Below are 8,635 nucleotides of genomic sequence, written 5' to 3' on the forward strand. Positions count from 1 at the left end.
ACAACTCAGCCCATGAAAGCCCATGAGAGAAAAAAAACTGAGTATTTCAAGGAGAATTTCTTTTTTCTTTTTTTTTTTTTGAGACGGAGTCTCGCTCTGTGGCCCAGGCTGGAGTGCAGGGGCCAGATCTCAGCTCACTGCAAGCTCTGCCTCCCGGGTTTACGCCATTCTCCTGCCTCAGCCTCCGAGTAGCTGGGACTACAGGCGCCCGCCATCTCGCCCGGCTAGTTTTTTGTATTTTCAGTAGAGACGGGGTTTCACCGTGTTAGCCAGGATGGTCTCGATCTCCTGACCTCGTGATCCACCCGTCTCGGCCTCCCAAAGTACTGGGACTACAGGCTTGAGCCACCACGCCCGGCCTCAAGGAGAATTTCTAAAGAAGGTCTTACAAAAACAGCCTCTGGTCTATGTAGGCAGTGATGTAGTCTGTGAAGGCAATTCCCACCACAGGAAGGCATAAGAAAACAGCAGCTAGAGAAAGGAAGTAGACTCTGGGTACACAGGAACCTGAAATCTGGACAAGGACACCCAAACATCCACAGGACTAACAAGGTGGGCTTCTGACGATGAATCCCTCCCTGGGAACCTGCAGTAAAGCAGGTGTTGGGCTGCTCCAAGAAAGGAGCAGGGCAGTATGGACACCTCAGTCCTACCAACCAAGAACCTATCCATAGAACTGAAGCAGGAAGCTGTGTCCACGCTCCTGACATGAGAAAGTCTTGCCAATGGGGAAAGAGGGGGGAAAGCAGAGACTAGCTCGGGTCACAGGGTGAATGTGAGCAACTTACCCAGGGAGGATATAAGTGCCAGGTTCTCCAGGGTCACATCACAGTACAGGCATCTCTGAACCTCACTAAGGAGATTCCATTCCTCCCGGGGAAATTTCACAGCCATGTCTTCAAAAGTCACTGTGCCTTGTTATGACGTCGACAGATGAAACTACAAACGGCCCCTATGCTGAGGTACCACAATCCCTCTCTCCCACACATCTACTCTTGCAAGTCCTCCTCAAGGTCCTCAAACATAGGAGAAACTAGGCCCACTGGTCATGGGATACAGCCACCAACAATAATTAGTTGAACAGATAGGTATCTGTGTGGTGGCTGTAACGTAAGAGTCCACCCCCTCCTGACAGGCACTTCCCCCAGTATGGCCGAGGTCATGGAGAGCCCAATATGGCACCTTCAGCACAGCAGAGATGCCCTCTCTGAATGCACATTATTCTTTAGACTTCCAGGTACATATCCATGTCCATCCTCAGCTCACTGTCACACACCACTGGCCTCTCTCTGGCCTTTAAACAACTTAAAGTATCTTTTTTTGCTTCTTTGTTTGAGACGGAGTCTCACTCTGCCGCCAGGCTGGAGTGCAGTGGCGCGATCTTGGCTCACTGCAACCTCTGCCTCCTGGGTTCCAGCGATTCTTCTGCCTCAGCCTCCTAAGTAGCTGGGACTATATAGGTGCTCGCCACCACGTCTGGCTAATTTTTGTATTTTAGTAGAGATGAGGTTTCATCATGTTGGCCAGGATGGTCTTGATGTCTTAACCTCGTGATCCATCTGCCTCAGCCTCCCAAAGTACTGGGATTACAAGCGTGAGCCACTGCGCCCAGCCACAATTTAAAGTATCTTTTTTTTTTTTTTTTTTTTTGTTTGTTTCTTGAGACGGAGTCTCACTCTGTCGCCCAGGCTGGAGTACGGTGGCGTGATCTCGGCTCACTGCAAGCTCCGCCTCCCGGGTTCACGCCATTCTCCTGCCTCAGCCTCCCGAGTAGCTGGGACTACAGGCGCCCACCACCACGCCCGGCTAATTTTTTGTATTTTAGTAGAGACGGGGTTTCACCATGTTAGCCAGGCTGGTCTCGATCTCCTGACCTCATGATCCACCTGTCTCGGCCTCCCAAAGTGCTGGGATTACAGGCGTGAGCCACTGCGACTGGCCTAGTTTTTTGTATTTTTAGTAGAGACACGGTTTCAGTATGTTGGCCAGGCTGGTCTCAAACTCCTGACCTCAGGCGATCCACCTGGCTCAGCCTCCTAACGCTCTGGAATGACAGGTGTGAGCGCCACTGCACCTGGCTCGATACATTTGATTTGGAAACCGATCTTGATGACATCTATAGAATATCAGATGTCATTTCTTTTACCAATATTGTAACCCCAGGGGGAGATTTCAACCCACAATAGTAGAAGACAAAGGAGGGAATTAAGATACTTTAAGTTGGCTGGGCATTGTGCCTCACTCCTGTAGTCCCAGCACTTTTGGAGGCTGAGGTGGGTGGATCACAAACTCAGGATTTTGAGACCAGGCTGGCTAACATGGTGAAATCCTATCTCTACTAAAAATACAAAAATTAGCCGCGTGTGGTGGTGCACACCTGTAATCTCAGCTGTTCAGGAGGCTGAGGCAGGAGAATCCTCAGGAGAACTCAGGAGGCAGAGGTTGCTGTGAGCCTAGGTCGTGCCATTGCACTCCCACCTGGGCGACAGAGCAAGACTCCATCTCAAAACAAAAAAAAAAAAAGAAAAAAAAAAGGCCAGTCACATGGGGGTTGCATCGTGAATAAGAGAGAGCAACCACGGCAAGCAAGCTTTGTAAAAATGAAGAGTGTAACGGCCTGATTCCCTCAGGAGGATGCCATTGACTTATTTGAATAACTCTGGATATAGAAATGGAATTGAAACTCACTACAAAGTATAACAGGAACTTTGCCTGGTCCCATTGATGGAAAGGTTTCAGAGGCTAGGATACATTACTTTTGTTTTCTTGAGACAGAGTCTCACTCTGTCACCCAGGCTGGAATGCAGTGGTGCAATCTCGGCCCACTGCAACCTCCGCCTCCCGGGTTCAAGCAATTCTCCTGCCTCAGCTCCTGAGGAGCTGGGATTACACGTGTGTACCACCACGCCCGTTTAATTTTTGTATTTTTAGTACAGATGACGTTTCACCATATTGGGCAGGCTAGTTTCAAGCTCCTAACATCAAATGATCCACCTTTCTCGGCCTCCTAAAGTGCTGGGATTAGAGGTATAGGCAGGAGCCACTGCACCCGTTCAGATACATTACTTAAGACAGTGAAGTGGGCCGGGCGCGGTGGCTCAAGCCTGTAATCCCAGCACTTTGGGAGGCCGAGACGGGCGGATCACGAGGTCAGGAGATCGAGACCATCCTGGCTAACACGGCGAAACCCCGTCTCTACTGAAAATACAAAAAATTAGCCGGGCGAGGTGGCAGGCGCCTGTGGTCCCAGCTACTCAGGAGGCTGAGGCGGGAGAATGGCGTGAACCCGGGAGGCGGAGGTTGCAGTGAGCTGAGATCCGGCCACTGCACTCCAGCCTGGGCGACAGAGCAAGACTCCGTCTCAAAAAAAAAAAAAAAAAAAGACAGTGAAGTGGTCGGTCATGGTGTCTCACACCTGCTATCCCAGCACTCTGGGAGGCCGAAGTGGAAGGACTGTTTGATCCCAGGAGTTCAAGACCAGCCTGGACAACATGGCAAGACCCTGTTTCTACATACCTACATGAGAGAAAAATTTTTAAATATATAAAAAGGGAGTTAAATGGGAAAGAAACTTGCGCTCAGGCCATTTGTGGTCGTACCAATATCACCAGGCATGCAGGTGGCAAATCACATTGGGCCTTCATTTTTGGCCTTACACCACATCATGGTTGACACCACCCAGAGTGTGTATGGCCCATTCAAACCAATCCACTATTACCACAGAATTCCAATTCTACTGGATCCTAAAAGGAGTGGTGGTATCAAGTAATTCTATGAAGGCTTCCTTGCACGGCTCCACAGCAACACAGAACCACGTGTGGCATCAGCTATCCATGACCCTATTCCACTTCTTTGCTTCACTTGCCAACCCCTCGGCAATGATGACGTTTCGCTCAATTCCTCCTGTACTTCTGCCTGCATCTCATGCCTATTATCTCCATGGAAGTCCGTGCCATGACAAGCTATGCCATCTGATACACCCGACATTGTCACTTACTTCCCTCTCCTGTGTGAATGCATAACACAGGTTATGAATGACAATCATATCACCCAAGGACCCAGGCAAAACATCCAGTCCTCAGCCTCCAACCATTCCCTTCTGGCCCCCTGAAACATTTACTACCTTATTCTGAAGTGTGCCCTCCAAAACGGGACCCATGGCTAACTCACCTTAGTCCAACATTAGCTGTCATATACCAGATGTCTCCAATATCAATTCTTTCCCAGATATCCCAACCTATGTGAATAAGCATCTCAGACTCTTAGCATGGTGAAAACAACCTTCCTTATATCCCCAAAGAATATTATGCCTACTCCCAACTCGCTCATCTCAGCGGATACAGCTTCTATCACTGCTGTTGCTAAGACCAAAAACCCTAGAGTCGTCAGGCACAGTGGCTCAAGCCTGTAATCCCAGCACTTTGAAAGGATGAGGCGGGTGGATCACCTGAGGTCAGGAGTTCAAGACAAGCCTGACCAATACAGTGAAACCCCGTCTCTACTAAAATTACAAAAATTAGCCAGGCGTGATGGCATGTGCCTGTAGTCCCTGCCACTCAGGAGGCTGAGGCAGGAGAAGTGCTTGAACCCAGGAGGCAGAGGTTACAGTAAGCAGAGATCATGCCACTGCACTCCAGCCTGGTGACAGAGCAAGACTCCATCTGAAAAAAACAAAACAAAACAAAAAAACCCCAGCGTCATACCTGAAACCCTCTTGCACGTCCTTACCGACCATGTTAGAAAATCTAGCTACTGCTTTACCAAACGTAAATCACAATTCAACATCAGTGAGGTCACACCGGAGAAAGGCCTTATAAGTGCAGGGAGTGTGGGAAATCATTTAGATACAGATCCCACCTCACTGCACACCAAGGACTTCACACTGGGGAAAGACCTTACAATTGTAAGGTCCTGACCTTGTGATCTGCCCGCCTCCGCCTCCCAAAGTTCTGGGATTACAGGCGTGAGCCACCACACCCAGCCAAAAAAAAAAAGTCGGGGCACAGTGGCTCACACCTGCAACCCCAACACTCTGGGTTGAGGTGAGAGGATCACGAGGTTAAGAGCTCCAGACTATCCTGGCCAACATGGTGAAACCCCGTCTCTACTAAAAATACAAAAATTAGCTGGGCATGGTGGTGCAGGCCTGTAATACCAGCTACTGGGGAGGCTGAGGCAGGAGAATCGCTTGAACCCGGAAGGCCCAAGTTGCAGTGAGCCAAGATTGCACCACTGCAATCCAGCCTGGGTGACAGAACGAGACTCCGTCTCAAAACGAAGTCTCTTAAGACCAAGGAGAGCGAGGTGCGCTGGCTCATGCCTGTAATCCCAGCACTTTGGGAGGCCGAGGCAGGCAGATCACAAGGTCAGGAGATCGAGACTATCCTGGCTAACACGGTGAAACCCCATCTCCACTAAAAATACAAAAAAACTAGCCAGGCACGGTGGCGGGCGCTGGTAGTCCCAAACCCTCGGGAGGCTGAGGCAGGAGAATGGTGTGAACCTAGTGGGCAGAGCTTGCAGTGAGCCGAGATTGCGCCACTGCACTCCAGCCTGGGCGACAGAGCGAGACTCCGTCTCAAAATAATAATAATAATAATAATTTCCCACATTCCCTACAATTGTAAGGTGTTTCCCCAGTGTGAAGTCCCTGGTGTTCAGTGAGGTGGGATCTGTATCTAAATGATTTCCCACACTCCCTGCACTCAGAAGGCCTTTCTCCAGTGTGAACACGCTGATGGTTAATAAGGCTGCCCTTCTGACTGAGGTACCGCAATCCACCTCTCCCACACACCCACCCTTGCCCATCCTCCTCCCAAGGTCCCCAGCAGAGTTGAAACTGTGTCCACTGGTGCCTTTGTCTCCTCATGGGCCCACTGGTCAACTGCCATCAGCAATAAGAAGTAGGTGGACAAATAAGCATCCATGCTGAGGTCCGGACATAAAAAGGTCCACCTCCTTCTGAATAGCAATATCCAAGCTCACGTAAAGCCCAGGGCAGCTGCCTGAGCCCATCGGACAAACTCGTTCTCTAAGTATACATCATTCTTTATACTGCACAGACACATGCCCATGGCCACGGCCACCTGAGTTTTCCCCACCATCAGCCCCTCTCTGGCATCCCCACAAGTAAAAGTTTGTTTTTGGGGGTTTTTGAGACATAGTCTAGCTCTGTCACCCAGGCTGGAGTGCAGTGGCACGACGTTGGCTCACTGCAGCCTCTGCCTCCCAGGTTCAAGTGATTCTCGAACCTCAGCCTCCTGAGTAGCCGGGACTACAGCCGTGCACCACTACATCTGGTTAATGTTTTAATTATTTTTACTAGAGACAGGGTTTCACCATGTTGGCCAGGCTGGTCTTTAACTCCTGGCCTCAAGTGGTCTACCCCTTCCTTGGCCTCCCAAAGTGTTGAGGTTACAGGTGTGGGCCACGATGCCCAGTCCCCACAAATAAAATTATTTTGTAACATGAAGAGGGCATAATGATCCATGATTCCCTTGGAAATATGCAATGGTTTGTTTCCATAACTCTGCTGGTAAGGATGGAATTGAAACTCACTACAAAGTATAACAACCTGGGACCTGAAGGGGGTCTGCCCCACCACACCTGTGGGTATTTCTCACAAGGTGGAGACAAGAGACTGATAAAAGAAATAAGACACAGAGACAAAGTATAGAGGAAGAAAAGTGGGCCCAGGGGACTGGCGCTCAGGAAGTGAGGACATGCACCAGAACTGGTCTCTGAGTTCCCTCAGTATTTATTGATCACAATCACTATCTCTACTATCTCGGCGAGAGGGATGTGGCAGGATGATAGGGTTAGATAGGGTGGGGAGAGGGTCAGCAGAGAAACGTGAGCAAAGGACTCTGTGTCATAAATAAGTTTAAGGAAAGGTGCTGTGTCTGGATGTGCACATAGGCCAGATTTATGTTTGACTTTACACAAACATCTCAGTGTAGTAAACAGCAGTACTGCCGCCAGCATGTCTCACCTCCAGCCATAAGGCGGCTTTCTCCTATCTCCGTAAATAGAAAGTACGATGGGGTTTTACACCAAGACATTCCATTCCCAGGGATGAGCAGGAGACACATGCCTTCCTCTTATCTCAACTGCAAAGAGGCCTCCCTCTTTCACTGATCCTCCTCAGCACAGACCCTTTATGGGTGTGGGGCTGGGGGATGGTAAGATCTTTCCCTTCCCATGAAGTCGTATCTCAGACTGTCTCAGTGTGGGGAAACCTTGGACAATACCCAGGCTTTCTTGGGCAGAGGTCCCTGCGGCCTTCCACAGTCCACAGTGCATTGTGTCCCTGGGTAGTTGAGACTGGAGAATGGCGATGACTTTTACCAAGCATACTGCCTGCAAACACATTTTTACCAAGGCACATCCTGCACAGCCCTAAATTCAATACAGCACATTTCTGCGAGCACAGGGTTGGGGTTAGGGTTACAGATTAACAGCATCTCAAGGCAGAAGAATTTTTCTTTTTTCTTTTTTTTTTTTTTTGAGACAGAGTCTCACTCTGTCGCCCAGGCTGGAGTGCAGTGGCCGGATCTCAGCTCACTGCAAGCTCCGTCTCCCGGGTTTACGCCATTCTCCTGCCTCAGCCTCCTGAGTAGCTGGGACTACAGGCACCCGCCACCTCGCCCGGCTAGTTTTTTGTATTTTTTTAGTAGAGACGGGGTTTCACCATGTTAGCCAGGATGGTCTCGATCTCCTGACCTCGTGATCCGCCCGTCTCGGCCTCCCAAAGTGCTGGGATTACAGGCTTGAGCCACCGCGCCCGGCAGAATTTTTCTTAGTACAGATCTAAATGGAGTTTCTTATGTCTTCCTTTTTCTGCATAGACACAGTAACAGTCTGATCTCTCTCTCTTTCTTTCCCCCACAGGAACCCTGCCTCATCGCACTGATAAAAAGGGTTGTTAGGCTAGGATACATTATCCAAGAGAGCAGAGTGGGAATGAGATTTGTACTCACACCTTTTAAGGTTGTCCCACTGCCACAAGATGTCAAAGTGAAACATCATATTAGGCGTTCAATTCTGGCCTTATACCAAATGTGGATAAATATCCAGAGTATGCTTGACAAATACAAATAGGATCCAATACTAACACAGAATTTCCATGGTTTCCAAGAGTAGTGGTAATCCCAAATCATCCTGTGAATGGCTCCCTGAATGACTCCATAGCCACACAGAACCACATGTGGCTTCAGATATCCATGGCCCTATCCCACTTCCGTGCTGCACCAGCTGAGACCTCAGCTGTAGCAACCCTCCTCTGTCCACCCAATGCCGTGTAAAGCCCAGCCCCTGGATTTGTGAACCAAACCAAACCTACTATCACAGATGAGCATATTTTTCACTGCCCACATGCACCAGGCTGAACGAAACCCCCCCGGCACTCCCAAAGTCCTCTCAAAACGTTTGTGAGTCCAGACAGTGATAAATAGTTACAACTTTGGCACTTTGACTCAGGCCGAAGTGTCATGTTCCCTGAATTACTCCTATGCTTCTGCATACATCTATCTCTTGTCTGTTCTCTCCTTGGATGTCTATGTCCCCTTCCAAACTCTACCGTCTGATACATCCTGCCATGATGGTCACTCACACCCTCTCAGGTGTTTAGGAAGCC

The 8,635-nt window shown here is 49.5% G+C and overlaps 1 pseudogene across 1 annotated transcript in view; it reads right to left on the reverse strand.

Annotated features, from left to right (window-relative positions):
- The window catches only part of LOC108537721 (zinc finger protein 107-like), a 27,618-nt pseudogene extending 24,031 nt beyond the window's left edge, over nucleotides 1–3,587 (reverse strand). Inside the window, exons 1-2 of the transcript XR_001887909.1 lie at nucleotides 3,559–3,587; nucleotides 789–919 (exon numbers count right to left, since the gene is read on the reverse strand). The product of XR_001887909.1 is annotated as a zinc finger protein 107-like (transcript). The remainder of the gene's footprint in view (nucleotides 1–788; nucleotides 920–3,558) is intronic.
- Between the last annotated feature and the right edge of the window lie 5,048 nt (nucleotides 3,588–8,635).

The sequence above is a fragment of the Rhinopithecus bieti genome, unplaced genomic scaffold, assembly GCF_001698545.2.
Source record: "Rhinopithecus bieti isolate Rb0 unplaced genomic scaffold, ASM169854v2 scaffold_15006, whole genome shotgun sequence".
In the NCBI taxonomy this organism is placed as follows: domain Eukaryota; kingdom Metazoa; phylum Chordata; class Mammalia; order Primates; family Cercopithecidae; genus Rhinopithecus; species Rhinopithecus bieti.